The sequence below is a fragment of the Ixodes scapularis genome, unplaced genomic scaffold, assembly GCF_016920785.2.
Source record: "Ixodes scapularis isolate PalLabHiFi unplaced genomic scaffold, ASM1692078v2 PGA_scaffold1__304_contigs__length_218370807, whole genome shotgun sequence".
Lineage (NCBI taxonomy): Eukaryota > Metazoa > Arthropoda > Arachnida > Ixodida > Ixodidae > Ixodes > Ixodes scapularis.
The window spans coordinates 163,676,479-163,694,689 of NW_024609846.1; the positions used below are offsets into that span (position 1 = coordinate 163,676,479).

The 18,211-nt window shown below is 48.4% G+C and overlaps 1 protein-coding gene and 1 pseudogene across 4 annotated transcripts in view; one reads left to right on the forward strand and one right to left on the reverse strand.

Annotated features, from left to right (window-relative positions):
• Positions 1–18,211, reverse strand: part of LOC8051728 (urease subunit alpha) — a 286,808-nt gene that overhangs the window by 239,722 nt on the left and 28,875 nt on the right. The window lies entirely within an intron of this gene.
• On the forward strand, positions 11,914–13,536 carry LOC120837439 (annotated as a pseudogene).

Here is an 18,211-nt window from a genome sequence, read left to right on the forward strand (position 1 = left end):
TTACTGCGTTCAAATATTTGCAGCCTTGAACGTGAGAATACGACATTCCCTCCAACGCCGAGGACGAGAATGCGGAGAAGCTCCTGTTTACGCTCGCACTCTGATAATAACAAGTATACCTTCCCGGGGAAGGTGCATGGTCTGGATGTAATGCAGTCAATTCGTGCGTTGAAAACAGCAAATCGCAATAACCACACATGCTGCACCTCATTCTTTGTCATTTCGAACGTCCGCCACCAAAACCAACGGAGCAAGCGAGCTTTGACGGATGTCGGCGCAGAAAGCAGACGACGAACAGATCACGTGACGCATTTACTCGCTTTGATCCGACGTTACCCCCCGATCGAGGAGGGTAGCGTGAGTAATTACTCCGGAGTAAACAACCCGCTTCTGGAACGGGAGTTCTGACGTCATCGAGTGAGCTCGAGTAAGTTTTGGAACGCCACGGTACGAAACCTTTGCTCCGGAGTCGGATCGAGTAAATTTTGGAACACAGCCTTGATGTCGTGTAACGCGTTGTCAACGTCGACAACGACCTTGACGTCAAGGCGTCGTCGTGATTTCGCATGGGGTTGTGACAACACGTCATGTCGTGGTGACGTTATGTATTGACGTGACGCGTCACGTCTAAGTAGTATGAAAAAGTATAGCCCGGGGCTCTGTTGTTCCTATGACCTTGACCTGTGTGCCAGTCGAGAGTGGGGCTGGAACGCAACGCTTTTTTTTTTTCATAAAAAAACGGCGGGTAAAATATATTGCGTTAAAAATTATCTCCGTGTTTGGTCAAGAGTTTATATTGCAGCGCTCGTTTACTCCTTGTTTATGCAAATCCAAGCCACTTCGCTCGTAACGCCCCTAATGATTTTTCGAAGTGCGGAATTTGAGAAATAGCACTCCGGTGGTCACACTCGTTCTTTCTAGTTCCTAGCGCCACTAAATGAGCTACGCTTCAGAGTAACGACACCAGGCCTTATTGTGTCTTAAAATCATGGTTGCCAGTTATCTGAAGCTTTATCTGAAATCACAGGAAACGCTTTTCCGCCTTCCACTAGATGTTTAAACAGTTCGCGACACAGCAAAACAATATTGCATGACCTTCCTAACATCGAATCTAATGCTGAGGTAGTCGCACTTTTGAATCATGACGATCGGCAGTGGCGTCTGTTCTGCATACGATCCAAAATGGCGGCGCCCACAACCATTTCGGATAACGAAGTGCGATACTCTAAGCGCAGCTCATATAGTGGCTCTACTAGTTTTCTTTAACTTAGGCTTTCTTATCTAGGAGGTGTTGACTTTTTAGGCACTATCGACTTTGTCATTCGCTACTAATAATGTCGGTCGTGACGTCAGTAATCAGAACCATAAGAGGGTGCCACCGAAATATCTCGTCGCCAGTAAGCAGTCATGCAAATATCGCTGTTTTCCCGCTAAATATGGCGATTTGCCCAGTCGCCTCAAGCGAGAAACTGCCGTTTGAAGGGCGACGGTTTTTTTTTTTGTTGTTTTTTTTATGTTTTTCATATCATGTAAGCATTTCTACCTGACAATTTGAAATGTTTTTTTTTATTTGTTTACAAAACACAAATAATAATTTTTTCTGCGGTGTGATAGGATCGTCATTTGTGTTTTCTGACAACAAAATATCTGCCTGATGAAATGGGCCCACGGCACTGCGCAAACAAAAATGTAAAAAAATGGGGGCGTTAAGATTTTACGTTTACAGATCCGTTACTGAAAACTGCAAGAGGTATTATACCCCTGCCAGGCGGACTGCTTCAGCTCCTTTAGTAGAAAGGGCGATCTCCTAAAAGGAGGGTTCGTGCCACACAGCACCGCAACTGTTACTTCCCCTAACGCGTCCTTTTCGGGAATGGAGCTCGCTAACCTCCTTTAGTACAAAGGAAGTACTCTGGACAGTAGGCGTTAAATCGGAAGCGAGCTGGTGGATCATTTTGTCTCCCTGAAGTTAGAAATTCGAAAGAGTGACCTCAATATTGGTTCTTCAGGCGTTGGCTGACGGTACTTTACCTAACGAAAATTTCGTTGATAATTATAATCCTAAACCGACACGAAAGGTGTTGTGAAATCACCATCTTAACTAGTGTTAGCATTCAGCGAGTTTGCCTTTAATCTTATCTACTTTCCGATTTGTCTAGCGGGTCAAATTGTCATTTTGTGGTTGGCCGAATTTTTAGAGGCACTCAAGGCATGTTTGCGTTTTGTAATGCGAAATCCTCAAGTGTCCTATGGAGCGAAGCCTTTCGCGTCTGTAACCGTGATAAACGGCATCTAAACGCCCATCCCCATTAGCTGAGCGAAACGGCACCTAAATGCAAATCATCAAGCACGCGCGTTCATAAATAAAATAAAAAGAAAAGAACAGCAACGGGGATGCTTCGTCACAGAAGCCAACGAGGGAGCTCAAGGTCAAAGCGGACGCGCCTCAGAAATAATAAAACACAAAGAAGAGCAAAGCAACACATATGCAGCGTCACGCACTCCCGGCGCCGCGCCGAGCTTCGCACTCCCGCCGTTGCCTCAACCAGTGGCGCAGCAGACACCAGCGAGCCCGGGCAGTCTGCGCGGCGCACCGCCGCACTCCCTGCCGGAGCTGCGGCCGCTTCTCCTGCACTCGGCGCTGAGAAAGCTTTCACATTCACAACTCATACGAAGTGCTTAGGTCTCCTCGAATATTTTAGATGCGGAGCATCTCTTGCTCGGGTCTATGTCCCGCGGCGTCGTAGTCCGCACTCACACTACGCATGCGCAACTCTCCTCGTTCCTTCTCTCCAACAGCTGCGCGTTAGTCTCTCTGCTCTCTCTTTCTACCAGCTGCGTGCACTTCGCGTGAGTTCGCTTCTACTCACACCGCGCGCGCATGCGCAACTCTCCTCCTCTAGTGTCCACTCCTTAAGTGTGAATATAAGCAGCGGTAGCGCGCTGCGCGCGTTCAGTTCACCCACTGTTGACTCCACTTCACTCCGTTTGTCGATGAAGTGTGATGGAAGCAACAGTCCCGTCAGTTATACTCCGTTTCATAGTGGGTTGGCGCAAGCAAGCGTCAGCACCACCCCACAACCTAACAGCAACGCTACATCCACTGAAGACAAAGCTGCGCAGCGAAGGGCACGCGACGCTGAGCGCAAACACTTGAAGCGAGCGGCAGACCCTGAACTACGGCAACGAGAAGCGGCGTCCATTCTTCAACGTCGAGCGGCGGATGCTGAACTACGACAACGTGAAGCAGCGGCGGTTCGAGAACGTCGAGCAGCAGAACCTGAGGTTCGGGACCGTGAAGTTCAACGTAAACGTACGAAGCGAGCGGCGGAACCCGACCTTCGAGAATGGGAAGCCGCGCTGGTTCGTGAACGTCGAGCAGCAGAACCTGAGGTTCGGGACCGTCAAGTTCAACGTAAACGTACGAAGCGAGCGGCGGAACCCGAACGATCCGCGATGCTCCGCATCACCCCATGGTTCCCCTCGGGGAGATGGTGTAATTTTTTTTTCTCTTCTGGCGGTCCAAAATGTCCTTCACTTAACATTTCTTAGTCGTAAATAGCCAAAGCTTTGTGGCAAGTTAGTCATCGGGTCGTTCTTTTGGCTTTCCCTCAACAAAGTTTGTGTCAGTAAGAATAACTAAGGCCCCTCTATAATGCAAGTAGCGCTGTTAATAGATCCTCCGACACACTCTCACGCTCTAGAAAATTATTTTTCTTTTTTAAAGTTTCCTTTCCCAATACCACTGATTGGCCCAGCGTCAATCAGGTATCAGTTCACCATCTCCGGCCGCCATTTATGCCCTTTTGTGTCACGGCCTACCATTCTCCGGCGGCGTGCGTACGTATACATACTGCGCTCCCGGCGGCCGCCGATCCAAGCTAGAACGTAAGTTGCCTGTTATGCTTTTAGAAATGTCATCGCTCAGCCGCTATAAGGCGGTACTGCTAAATCACTTGCGCATGTTTATAAAACGCTCATTCACGGGTTTTTATCTCGTCGTCACTTTGACGTCTAAAGGAAGAAAGAAAAAGGCACAAGAAGTGATGTTATTTGCTGTCGACTGTTTTCGGAACGAGCGAGTCGGCGACACGAAAACATACGGCGTGCTTCGCTCCATTCGCAGAGTAAGATCACGGCCTCGCGTTCCATAACAGAAACGTGTGCGCGCCTATCGCCTTGGCTCTCCTGTCTGCTCAAGAGGAAATAAGATTAGGACGATCTGTCCCACACTTCAGTTTTATCGTATGAATGTTTATAAAGCGGAAGATTGCATTTCATCTTGAACCGAGTGATATGAGCATGCACATATCCGAATCCTCGACAAAACTCCTGTGCCTGCTCCAGACGTGAAGCAATGAAAAGGCATACCGAGTAGCCAAGACGACAGGGACACTGGCCACTCATATCATAGCGAAAACACGAAAGCTACGTGTCGAAATCGCCCATCTGGCAAGGGTATTCCAGCATTCACCTGTTGCGACATTCAGCGGAAGGGCAGCCTAGGACGCGCTAGCGTTGAAATAAGAGAGGGAGAGACACGCGGACTTGAGGAAGGGCAAGAGATTCTCGATTGATGGATTAAAGAGTTCAAAATATCTTTATTTTAGAAAGATGTTCGGGGAAGAAAGGAAGTGTTAATCTCGATTTCATGATTCCACTGGCCTCCAACGCTGCCGTGGCCCTCTCTACCAGCCAATGCTCGCAGGTAGGGTCATCGCCGGGCAGGATGGCTTGCCACTGCTCCCTTGACGTATGTGTGATTAGGTCTATAGTTGGTGTGTATTGGCATGTACATTGTACGGTATGCGTCCGCCCTTTCCCGGCAATGCGGGCAGTAGTGTGAATATAGTGTGGGGACCCAGTAGTGTAGTTGTAATCTCCTAAGAATGTATGATTCCTCTTTACTTAAGCTTTCTTCCAGAGCACAGTATGTTCTTCTGTTGAGTCGCAATACACTTGAATGTTCGGCGAAGGTTATGGTCTGTATGTTGAAGGAGGGGGTTGGAATCTCAAGGTTGAGTATGCTGGCTCAGCCCTGAATAAAATGTCTACACGACTCTTGCGAGACTGTGGGAATTATTGCCCGGGCAATCTTGGCGCTACTTTCAGTATAGATGGGCTTTGAGAATGGGAGCGTTGAGTGGAGACACCATGGCTTCAACTCAAGTCACTCCGTTTAAGTCTGCACTAAACGAGATTTTAGAGCACGTTCGAATGCAGTTCGCGCCCTATGTGAATTTCCGGTTGTTTTCTTCCGTTTTGCTTTTGTTGGAGAACATTGCAAGATGGCCGGCAGGCGGGCCAAGCAGAACACAAAAGACACTTATCTGGCGCTGCATCCGCTCAAGCGTAAGCATATGTGTCGTTCTTTGCTCTTCATAATGCGTGAAATGGGGACTGAAGCGAATGTGACTTCTCATAAGTACGCTAGAATTCAACTGACTCTGTTTACTGCCAATAAAGGTAACGTTGTGAACTTCATTTTGTTTAGTCGTCATTTCGGCAAAACAATTACAAAGTCGGATCGTAAAGATCGTAAAGCATTTAAAGGGGCGATGCAACAATTTTCGTACATTGCGCAAATACCGCTTAGAACGGATCCCTGACGCTAATGACCTATGAAACACGCGTTCGTTTTTCACCCCACGCAGTAGAAGTCCCGGAAAAAAATTATAGAAAAACGAGCAGCGTTTACCCCCTCAACTCGCAGCCAGAACAAGCGGCCTCGTGATCTGGAGCCGATTATATGCCGCCAATGTTGATCATAGCCGCGCGCTAGGGTTGGCAAAGCACAGGACACGCGCTGAGTTTCAGACATTGTTATGGCTCCGCTACTGTCGTCATTGCACCGATTGGACATGGGCCACTACCAGAATGCTTCTCGAGCTAGTAATTATCACGAGCCTAAATCGAGTGCTCAGGTCCAGTCTATGAACCGCATTCAAATATCGTCCCATGGGTGTACTGCGATCCCCACGTTACGTCATCAAATTTTGCCAAGGAGAGATTGAACGAAAATAATTGCTTTTGTCCTTGAAATTACACCGCAACGAAGGCGTTTCTTGGGCAGTGGCGTTGCGTGCGAGTATCCTTGAGTCCCACTAGTGCCAGTAATCTCGTGTAAAGTGAAAAGCATTCCAATTGAATATCGTTGCACCGCTCCTTTAATGCGCACCATATCGGAATGCAGAAGCTGCGCCCCTTCCTTGAGCTGAGCGGCTAGGGAACATTTGGTAAAACTGCCTCGGCGACAAAGAACGAACACAATGTGCGATGCAAACAAGAACCGCTGCGTTCTGATGGTTGTGGCTGCCATAAATTCACATCACACGAATGAGGTTGAAAGGACACAAGAGACATCTGTGGGACACCAACAAGAGAATTAACAAACAGCGTTTACAAAGCTATACGTGCCTACGCGTAGCAACTCCAACGAAAAGATCGGTATAAGGAAGCAGACGTTTGATTTAACCCATTACGCACCACTACCACGCCATTTCCACTTCATCACAACGCTGGACAATGATATGAATGGCACTTCGTTGCTTCTGCGATGATACATTCATCGTGAAGTTTGTCGGTTTGTCAGATACCTTTGCCGACCAAACCTACAATAGCTAAATGGCTACCGAAATATTTGCAAGGCGCACGCGATCGTGTCTGCTCTCGGTAGAACCAGGTGGATCTTCATACCCCTTCCGGAAATAGAACTATTGGACTTGACGAGCACCGACTACGAGGACGGATCTCTGGAGTTTGACTCGAGTAGCAAGCACCGGAAATGCGCGTGGCCTTTTTAGTGGAAAAAGTAACTCGAGTCATGACCCCGAGTCCCTACTTAACGCACCTAATAACGCTTGCGACGCAATTGTGACATAACCTGGCAAAGATGACATGGTCCAAGTAAGCTATACACAACAATTCAGAAAATAATAGGGGTTTTAGGCTTCTAAACTAAGCTTATCGGAAGTTCCAAGCGACGTCACACGAGTCAATGCCTTTACGAGAGAATGGAACGTTTTAAAAAGCGTGTAAGTTTGGTAACAGAAAGCTTTGAATTTCCACCCAATATATCGCGCAAAAAATGTAAACTATGAAGGTGTACGTCGGTATGGCTAGGCAACACACATGGTACCAGTAACTAGGTCATGGGCGCATAACTTACTTGGGCGTATAACAGTAATTAGGTAACGGTTTGAGTTCAAGGTACAAAATCTGTTTGCCGGAATGTTATTGAACTGCCAATGAAGGAAAGAACACGAGGCGTGAGGAACTAATCCCAAGACGGTGTCGTTGGTACTGGCGAGACCTTTGGCGTATCGTCAGATTCGTCGAGCCAGCCATTTGATGCCGCCGGGACGCGAAGTGACGCATAATGTGTGCAGTTTCAGAATTTCTCTTTGCTGGGTTAATATTTCGGACTGAACCAATAGTTTTTTTTTCTCCCATCTATATTGTCTTCATTAAGCCCACTTCTATCACCTTGACATCGAACAGATTTAAATGTCAAGGGCATAGCATCTAATAATTATTTCATTCTGTGTGAACATCTTGGAATAAATAAAATAAAATATTTCCGCGTACCTTGAAACGAAAGCGCTCAAGTGTTTGTCATGAAGGCTGGTCATGTCTCAAGCAAGCCATTTGCGCTAGACTTTTTTGTTCAGTCTGGGTGTCTGTTTTAACTTATTGATTCTATCAGCCCTTGCTGGGCTATTACAGGGGTGGTAATATACTCTAAAAGGGGGGGGGGGGGGGGGGAAACATTTATGCACACTCAATAAAAAAAACATCAATACATACAAATACTTAGATAAGAAATCATAAATTCCTGACATGTTGTCAAACGCTGTGCTTTTTATTTTTTTCACGAAATCAGAAATAGTTGTTAAAATTGTGGTTTCATTGGGAACTTTGCTTCATTCCCTAGTGGCCCTTAGAAAGAAATTAAATTTTTTTTAATCATTTTTAGCGGCTGGTTTTCTAATGTACATGCATGACGGTGTCCCGGAAATTCACCGAAGCGCACATCCATGTAATTATTCTTGTCCTTTTTAACTAAACCACGAAGGATCAGGAAAATTATTTTGGCAAACACATCGTTCTTAGCTCAAGAGCAGGGAGTTCAGTAAGTCTACAAATTTCAGTGGGTGAGTGGGAACAATTGTATTTGTTAATAATGAACCTGGATGCAAGCTTTTGGACTTAGTCGAGTTTTGAGCAATTTTTTACTGTAAATAGATCCCATATTATTTTTTGCATGTCCGAGAACAGGTCCAACCAAGTTTTGTAAGCCAGGCTTTTACTTCTGGCGAAGCACTTTCAAGGATTCTTCTAAAATACCAGAGTGCCTGATTCTATTTCATGGATGCATTTTCGACGTGAGTATTACATCGTAAATAACTCGTGAATGTCAATCCAAAATACGTATTTTTGTCTACACGGGGCATTTAGGTATCACCTAATAAATAATCATAACTTAAAATTTTCTTCTTTTTTTTTTCTTGTTATTGAAATTGAGACCGATTTTTGAGGGTTTTGCACCATTTGCCATTCGTCGCACCAAAGCTTGATTTGAGAAGAATATTCTTTAGATTGATTTGTTCTTGAACTGTTTCAGTGTTCTTATGCAATACGCAATCAGCAAACAACTTAATTGGGACTGATATACAACAGCGGATGTCGTCTATGAGCAATAAAAACAAAAGTAGGCCTAGCAAACAAAAGTGTACCTACGGATCTCTAAACACCGTTGCCGCGTTCAGGGTCGCTAAACTCGTCAAACACAAAGTTGGGGCCAAAGTTCGCGGAGCGTATTGCCTGGACTTTCGCGACTATAGCGTCACGCAGGACGTGATGATAATCATCCCAACACTCTTAGTGTTCAAATTCCAGCGAGACCGTGAAACACAACGTCGTAGCGTGCTTCATCGGAACCCGCGCGAGTATCACCGTGTGGCCAGCCGATTGAACGGTTGCACTGATGACGTTGCGCCCGCCTGCCCCTACACCCCTTCGCCGCGTTAGAGTCAATGCTATCTAGATTGTCTCTGGGTGAGCTATGAATACTTTGAACTGTCTCGTTTCAAGATCGCCGTCTCTGGAAGTTATTCGTGACGACAAAGTGACGTCTGAAACCTTGAGTTTCAGGCGTCACTTTAAACTCAAATGAGTTATTTGAGTTCAAAATATTCGCTTCGAAATCGAGGCGAAGGTTGAACTTTGTGATGTCGTGGAGCCGTGCGCGGTGTACGTGGCTTTAGAGCTCATCTTCCTCCACTTCCAACAAACCCCCGGGGTCACCAAGAGGCGGTGTGGGTATTGACCTCGGTAGTGTCTTGGTGATAAGGGGACGACGGGGGACGGCCAGAAAAATCGGCGGAAGGTAAATAATAAGCGGTAGGACCAACACACACATAAAAAAAAAATTAGGTGTCTGGAAGTGCCGTGGAAAATGTTCAGGAGAGGGGGGTGATGAATTGAAGAAGGAGGAGGTCCCTTTCCTTGAATTTATTATTATGCCTTTCTGATATTTTGGCACTATATACACCTTTCCAAGAAACACTCAACCCCAGGGGCAGCAAACCGTTTTCGAGCCCAGTCACTGGGCTTGAGGCTAGACTCTCACCGGCGCCCCTGCTAACCCCAACCGAGTGAACCGTGATTTCGATAGGCGCAGCCTACGTAGGACTCCCAAGGTGAGAGCAGAGGATATCATTTTGGTGCTGAAGCCTCGTGAAACCCTGCACCTGAAGACGATATTCCAGGCTGGAGATCTGGGCGCGGCCATCACCCATTGCGTTGGCGGCGAAGCAGGCGCTACTCTAAACGTTTGTCCAGTATGGACGCAGAACTTGATTGTCTGCGGGACGCAACATGAGGAGGCAGCAAACAAACTGGTTCGTGATTTCAACCTCAACGTGGGATCTGGTTCCGTTCCTCTTCGGGGCCATGTCAAACTCAACTGAGAAGTGTGCCGAGGTGTCATCAAAGTGCGGACGGACGAGACAACGGCATCACTTAAAGGGGCCCTGCAAGGACTGTTTTACTGGTTTTTAATTTGCACCGAACCTGAGCGCACTGAACGTAGTAACTTAGTGAAACTTCTCTTTTCTCGAAATTCGCTTTATTTTAAAAGTTCTAGGCGAATCAAAATTACAAATACAAGCAAAAAATAACCTCCCTCATGACGTCTGGTTGCTTCAGTAGCCGTGAACTATAGGAGGGGTAGTGAGCTCAGCGAGGCGCTCACGGCTGCCGCACTCCGTGTCGACTGCGCGAAAGGGCGCCACTAAAGCATGTTCTGGATAGGCTGCATGCAGCGGGCAGCCAGAGCGGCTCTCATTGTATTTGCTGCTCGATTAAACACTAATTCGGCATGACACATCATTGGCCACAAACGACAGCAAACACGGGATAAAGATCAGTTCAGAATGGGAGCCACTTCGCGCTGCCATACCGCGAAACGGCCAAACCGCGAGACAAAGCTTCTCGCCAAAGGCCTTCGGAACGCTCGGAGCCGGTTGGATTCGCCTGTCCATACGACCGCAGCGCCGCCGCGTACATCAGAGACCTTTCCGTGTCGGGGCCGGATCCCACTACTCCTTTCTAGTATCCGCCCTCCTTTTCCAACGCTTGGTGGCGGGTATGTCGACGGGTCATTTCTTGTTTCCGTACTTTATAAACTGCATTCGTTTCTTTTCTGATCTAAAATGCTGGAAAAAAAAAACTACTTTTATGAATAAATGAAACTGTTGGCGCCACTTATATTTTGTATTTCGACTCAAAAGAAGCTCTTAGCGGCTCTAACAAGTAGCAGCCCAGGACCAAAGACGTCACATTTTGCGCGCTTTCGGTACCGCGGGTCGCCCTCGTCGATGGAGGAGATTCCCGCGTCGTCCGGTTAAAATATGACGCACTGATATTTAATTACTCTCTCCGTGCCCGCTGGCTTGCCCGAACCCCAAGAGACGTGGAAACCGCACAAAAAAGGTAGACGCTTAAATATGATTGCAGGGCCCCTTGAAAGGCAAGGTGGTGTGGCGCGAGGGCGAGCTGACCTTCGTGCGAAAGCTTGGAACATCTAACGTGGCGGTGCTCACTTCCGTGGGCCAGAGAGTGCCTCGCTACGTCCACTACAACTGTGAATGCACAGCTGTTAGGGAATATAAGAAGACTGTCCCAGCCTGCTACCGCTGTGGAACCATTGGTCACCGGAGAGACAATTGTCCGCATCCGGATATGGCAAGGTGTGGCTTTTGTGGCTAGAGAGTAGGCGCCTCCGACCAGGACCTAACTGAGCACGAGTGTACTTCTTCGTGCATGGTCTGCGGGGAGGCCCATCTCACCGGCTCCACGGACTGCAAGGGAAATTTCCGCCGGCTTCACCGCCCAGGTACCTAGCGACATGGGGCCCGCAACAAGACGAGCAAGCCTTCCGGCAACGGAGGTGCCTCATCGGACAAGTCCAGACAAGCTACCGGGCCTGCTACCGGAAAGAAGGCGTCATCTTCTAAGAAGAATAAGAACAGGAAGACATCTACGAGAAGCGCCAAGTCCGGGACCAGGACAAAGGCGCCGAGTGACAACGCGGGAGACTTCCCACCCCTGGAAAGCGCCCACACAAAGGTGAGTGGTTGGGTTGGGGCTGTCTCCGGACCTTTCTCCCCCTCCCCTACCGAAGTTGCCCTACAGAGGCAAAATACTGAGCTCCGGCGCCAAACCGAAATTCAAGCAAACAAAATTCAAGCGCTAGGGGCAAAATTGGCCAGGCTCACAAAGCCCCAGGCTCAGAACGGGCCCTCGGAGCCCATGCAGCAAGCTGAGCCGGCGGACCACGATGACAGGGCCTCGGTCGCGTCAGGATCGTCTAGAGTCTTGCAGTGTTCGGGCCGCACATCAGCCGGGCACATGCCTCTTATGGAGCACCGTTTGGAAAATTTGGAACGCACAATCGCGGACATGCCAGGCAATTTTTTTAAAAGGAGTCAAGGCTTACTTCATGGAACTCTGGCAACAGGAGCTCCAGCACATGGTGCAGAGAATAGCCCCAGCCGTGACAGACTCTGTCCTGTCCACAGTACAAAAACGATCCAGCGTTCAATATGATAATTGCCGCTCTCGCTCGCGTTCCCCGTGACCGGATTCGCGTAGGCGAAGGGGGGTTCCTCGTCAGACCACAGGCTCCCTGGAACACAGCCCGGCTGCCCCCGCCCGGAGATGATGGTGCCTCTGCCTGAGGCACCATCGGCTTCGGGGGTTGGGCGTGCCCCCCACAATTAAAAACACCATTCACTATAGCTAGCTGACCCCAGCTGAAAGCCCGTAACCAAGCCATAGAGTGGAAAATCGAGATCATACAGTGGAACTGCACGGGGTTTTCGGAGCTGGAAGAAACGGTCGCTCCTCCAGCTCTACCTACAGACCCTCGGTACCGCGCCGGCGGTACTGGCTCTTCAGGAACTCGGAGCGGAAGCTAAATTAACTGGGTATATAGCTCGTTTCAGGGGGTCCAACAACGTGCCTCCTGGTGAACACAGCACACACCACAGTACAGGTCGATCTAGACTTGGCGACTGACCAGGAATACAGTATGATCAAGGTCCTGGCACTTAAGCGCCGTGACCCGTCAATACATATACTTAACCTTTAGTGCCCCCCACATAAGCCGCGTGTAACTTTCAACGAAATTTTCTACCGTGCGATTAAATCGGCTGACAAGGAACCTCTAGTAATTGTTGGGGACTTCAATGCCTGCATTGCGGCTACCACTTTGAGAAGGCCAGCGGCCGCAAGCTGGCGGAGCTAATTTGCATACTTCGTCTTACGCTGCTTACGGATCCGACATGTCCCACACGCATAGGCAATTCGGTAACCCCTTGACACATGCCCTTACCTCTCTTTCGTTAAGAACACCAAAGATGCCGCCAGGGAGAACATGGGGGACTTTCTCGGTAGCGATCACTGGCTTCTCCGGATTACTCTTCTGGGGAAGGCGGAAAGCAAAAAGTGGGGCCAGGCCAAATTAACTGATTGGCCCAAGTCCAGGACGCAGGAGATACATCCAGTGCTCTTTTCCGGCGGCTATACGGAGTGGGCTAGCAATTGGACACAATACAGCAAAAACTCGTTACCACACTTTTGACTACAGAAGCGATGCCCGCCGTGGACAATCACCTCCTACACCTGTGGGGGGCGCGCCGGAGTCTTACCACATGGAAAAAGCAAAAGCTAAATCGCAAGCTTAAGGCTCGCATTAACGTACTCATGGAGCAGGCTGCAGTGTATGCTGCCAAGCTCACTGACTCAAATTGGATAGAAAAGTGTAATTTGGCAGCGCGTCAGATGAGCTCGAGAGGGATGTGGCGCCTCTTTCGCACTCTCAATGACCTCATTCAGACAAGAGGGGAGACGCAACGACAGCTCTGGCAGACTCTGCACGGGTACCGAGGCACGACAGCTCAACCCGCAGACACCCTGTGTGACAGGTATCTCTGTCGCATACAGGACCCAATTGTGCCCGGGTACGAGTAGGCGGGCAGGCCTAATCCAGACACTGATGCCCCTTTTACGTTGCGCGACCTTAGGGCGGCTTTGGCTCAGATGCGCAGAGGTACGGCTCCGGGCCACGATCGAATAACAGTCAAACTGCTGACAAACCTTCCGGACTCGGCCTGCTGCCACTTGCTAGAGTACATCAATCAGATCTGGGACGGGCGACCACTTCCTCCCGACTGAAAGACCTCCTTGGTCACCTTCATTCCCAAGCCAGGCAAGGTGAATACCGACAACCTGAGGCCCACCTCAGTGACCTCGTGTGCTGGAAAACTTAATGAGGCGATGGTCCGGGATCGCCTCTCTTCATACATGGAGGCTAAGGGCCTCTTTACAGACATTCTGTTTGGGTTCCGCCCGCATATGTCGGCACAGGACGTCCTCCTCCAATTACACCGCGACATAATACAACCCACTGCCATGCGCCACAACGGCAAGGCCATCCTTGCCCTCGATCTTAGGGGGGCCTTTGACAACGTTCGTCATCACAGCATCCTAGCAAACCTGAGCACCACGGATTGTGGGCACAAGGCATTCGCCTACGTAAGAGACTTCCTCTCGAAGCGTCAGGCCCTACTCAGCATCGAGGACGATGACCACGGCCCATACACCATGGGTACACGGGGCACTCCTCAAGAAACGGTCTTGTCGCCGCTCCTTCTTAACATTGCCATGATGCAGCTTCCACACCAATTGGCCCGGGTGGAAGGCATCCAACACTCACTTTACGCGGATGACATAACAATCTGGAGCGCCTTCAGCGGTCGATAGCTATGCTATCGGCTGTGGTCTTCAATGCGCTCCTGCGAAATCTGAACTTCTGCACGTCAGAGCCAATCCCAAAGACAACACGAGTTTGCATATCTCCCTGACGGGAGGTTCTGTCAGAGAGGTTGAGGAGATCCGGATCCTGGGCCTTTTTATCCAGAACCGAGTCAGTCCAGACTCGACTATTGCCAAACTCAAACATGTAGGCGAACAGGTCGGACGTATGATCCACCGCGTTTCCAACAAATGCGGCGGGTTGTGGGGCAGGGACGCGCTTCGGCTCGTCCATTCCTTCGTAAGCAGCAGGATCCTCTACTCCGTACCCTACCTTCGCACTACGAAGCAACACGAAGAGCGCATCGACGCCATTATTAGAAAGGCTACAAAGCGAGCCCAAGAGCTCCCGGTGGCTACCTCCATCGCAAAGTTGTCGGCACTGGGGGTGCTCAACTCCGACCAGGAGTTGAAGGAGGCCCACCTCGTGAACCAAACACGAGACTCTTGCAGACGGTCTTTGGGCGCCGCTTGCTAGACCGCTGCACATCCAAGTTCCAGACTTGTATTTAGTTGAACTACTCTTCTCAAGTTACTGTAGCTTAACTACTTTTCTGAGTAGTTTAGTGACTTTCAATTACATTTTTATTTCGGTAATTAGTAGTTTACTTTATTACTTTTCCTGAGTAACTTCTACTCAAGTTACAAATTACTTCCGAATTTTATGGTTGTTTCACCTATCAACAAACATTCCTGCACAACCGAGATAAGATGTTGGAAGATCAGCTGACATTTGCAAGGAGGGGGAAGCATGTGGCGTAGGAAGGGGGGGGGGGGAAGGAAATGGTTTGGAGGGTTCGAAACCCGCCCCAAAATTTTCACAAGCCCCCCTCCCTTTCACTGCAACACCACCGCTACGAGACGCGGGGAGCGAACAGACACGACGCAAGAGAGGCCAAGTAACTGCGGGATTAGCGCCGGAGACTGGCGTTTTTCTGTCCCGAAGCTCAAGAAGACTTGACCCATTCGAAGCAAGGGCTCGTCCCCGCTTCTCCCCGACGCAGAAACTCTCGTCCACTAGAGGAGGTGCACACACTGCATCCTCATTCAAAGGAGGCAACAAAATGCAGTACCGGCTGTGAAACTCATCTGGTGCTCCCGTAGTTTGTGCCGTACTCGGTGAATTGCGTGCTAAAGGGCAACGCAAAGATTACTCTTTTGCGTTGCCTTTCCTCAGAATATGCAGATCTTCAAAGATTCAAAGGTCGTTCGAGAAAGCTGAAGTAATTCCCCCAACGTTTTTATGTAAAAAATAATAGACAAGCAGTGTTGGGATGTACTTTGTGTACATGGTACTTAAAGTACTACTGTTTAGAAAAATTGTACTTTACTTGAAGTAAAGGTTCTGAGCATGTACGTGTATTTTCCGAGGAAAGTAAAACTCCCGACTTCAATCTATATTCTCCGAATTCGAAAACAAAAAAATGGCGGTATCGTCGTGTGAAAACGCTCTCTTTCGAGACGTCATCTGGTCATTTCTCTCAGTGGAGTCATGGCGGGTATAATACCGCAACAAATAAGTGCATTATAAGTTGATTGTGTCAAACAGCTCGTCAGCGAGAGTAAAACAGCTACTCTGTGGCGACTTGACCTTATACAATATTTACTGCCATTTCCGTAAAAAACTGATGCAGCTCCGATTACCCATGGAGCAATGCATACCGGTTAAAAAACACTATATAGAGAATGAAAGGACGTCATGATAGATTGTGTTAAAAGTGTTTGTACTTAACCTTGAAATATATTGTATTTTTATGCGTTACTTCAAGTGCATTGCACCCGGTGTACTTACTACTTTACTTGAAGTACCTAACCTCTAACTGACTTTGTACATTACTTCAAGTACTTTTTATATATACTTCACGTAACACTGTAAACAAGCAAACACTGTCTAAAAAGTCAAGCTGAGACAACGCACAACCTCGAAGTACAAATGACACATTCGCAGTACATCCTTGACCAAACAAACAACAAAGTACAAAACAATTAGGCACGCAGAAGCCGAACCAGCTATTAAAGCATTTCTGTGAAAAAAAAAAAAAGCCGATTCATATTTGCTAGCTAAAGGATCGAAACCTCTGAACTCCCTTTTTACCATAAAAATATACAAAAGTAACTTCAAAAGTAACTTCAAAAATAGTTCGCTACTTTTTTACTGTAATTAGTAATTTTCTCAATTACTTTCTATTTCAGTAATTTCTACTATACTCAAATTATATTTGACGTCAATACTCAGTAACTTAACTTAATTACTTTTTTTGAGTAACTTGTACATCTCTGTATCCAACACGAGTGCATTCCAGAGGTGACATGCAGGCTCCCGGAACTGTGGCGTCACCAGCTCTGGGTTTCTTCACTCCCGCGCAACATGGACACGCAGACACACGAAGGCAGGCGAGAGGCGCGCGCTCGGGCCTTCGAACACCAAGACAGATCCAAGTAGGGCGTGCACTACGGCGATGTGGCAGGGCCGTCACCCACTGGTTTCTACACGGCCTGCGTAGTTCACCAGGACCAACGCGTTAACGGGCTCTCCTATACACTCCGTGCGGGAACTATAGGGGGCGCTTTGAAAAACGCGCGTAGCGCCGCTAGCGGAGGAGCTGGCGTTCGACAGTGAGGCGCGTTCGGCAGCCTGCGGCGCCTTTTCGCATGCCAAGCTGTGGCGGCGGAAGCGCGCACGGAAGAAACTTTGGCTTTTTGAGCCGATACATTGGGGGTGACGTTGCATGAGTGTTGGAGCAGACCTAAGAAGGGCATTGAGTTGTTCTCCACTTCTTATACACTGCGTTTGAGTCGTTATTAGGGATAATTTCTCTAGTTGCGGCCAAAAAAGGAGTTGGAGCAATTTTCTGAAAAGCAAGACGGCCGCCACCATAATTGCTCTGAGTGGGAAATTTGTTTCGCTCGTCGATGTAAACGTAGGACTGCTGAAACGATGATATTTGGAGGCGAGTGAGATGTTCACCAAGTTTGTGCACGAAGTGTGCCAAGTTTCAATAAGACAACAGGTGTGAAAGTTAAGCGCCGTTCACACTCTTGCAACCGAGTACGACCGAGAGAGACAAGACCGGTTTTTAATCCTCTTGCGACTTCTTAGGACCAGCTCCGCAGCAGCGCGCCCGGTCCTAAGAAGTTGCAAGAGGATTAAAAACCGGTCTTGTCTCTCTCGGTCGTACTCGGTTGCAAGAGTGTGAACGAGCCTTTACTCGGTGGCAAGAGTGTGAACGGCACTTTATGTTTCTAACAAATAAAGAAATAAAGCTGTAAGGGATATCCAATACCGGGACCCCAAAAAGTTGTGTTGTAACCGGGCTGTGCGAAGTGCAGATTTGGGCACACAAGTGCTTGGACTTGGCAGTAAAATGACACAGCACTTATAATACCAAAAATAGGTGGCTAGGAAAACCAGGTGGAAATTCGGTTCGGGCGGCGTAACTCAATGGGAGCCGGTTTTGACCATGAAAGGGCTGTCAGGAGAATACCACTCGTCGTGGGAGGTGGAGTCTTTACGGGTAGGAAGGGACTAGTGGACTGTACTTAGAATTGAAACAAATTTACAAAAGGTGGTTCCAAAGCCGAGAAAACAAAGTTGTCGGTCAACACATGGTTCGGCCGTCAAAGGTTTTTGCAGTCAGCTGTTGTGTAGTAGCCTGTTGCTTCGAGGTGCTGATTTTCGGCACACAGGTACTTTGACATGACCGTAACTTGACACAACACTTATTATACCAACAAGAGGTGGCACAACGAAACCAGGTGGAAATTTGGTTTGGGCGGCGTAATTAAATGGGAACCGGTTTTGAGCGTCAAAGGCTGTCAAGAGAATACCACT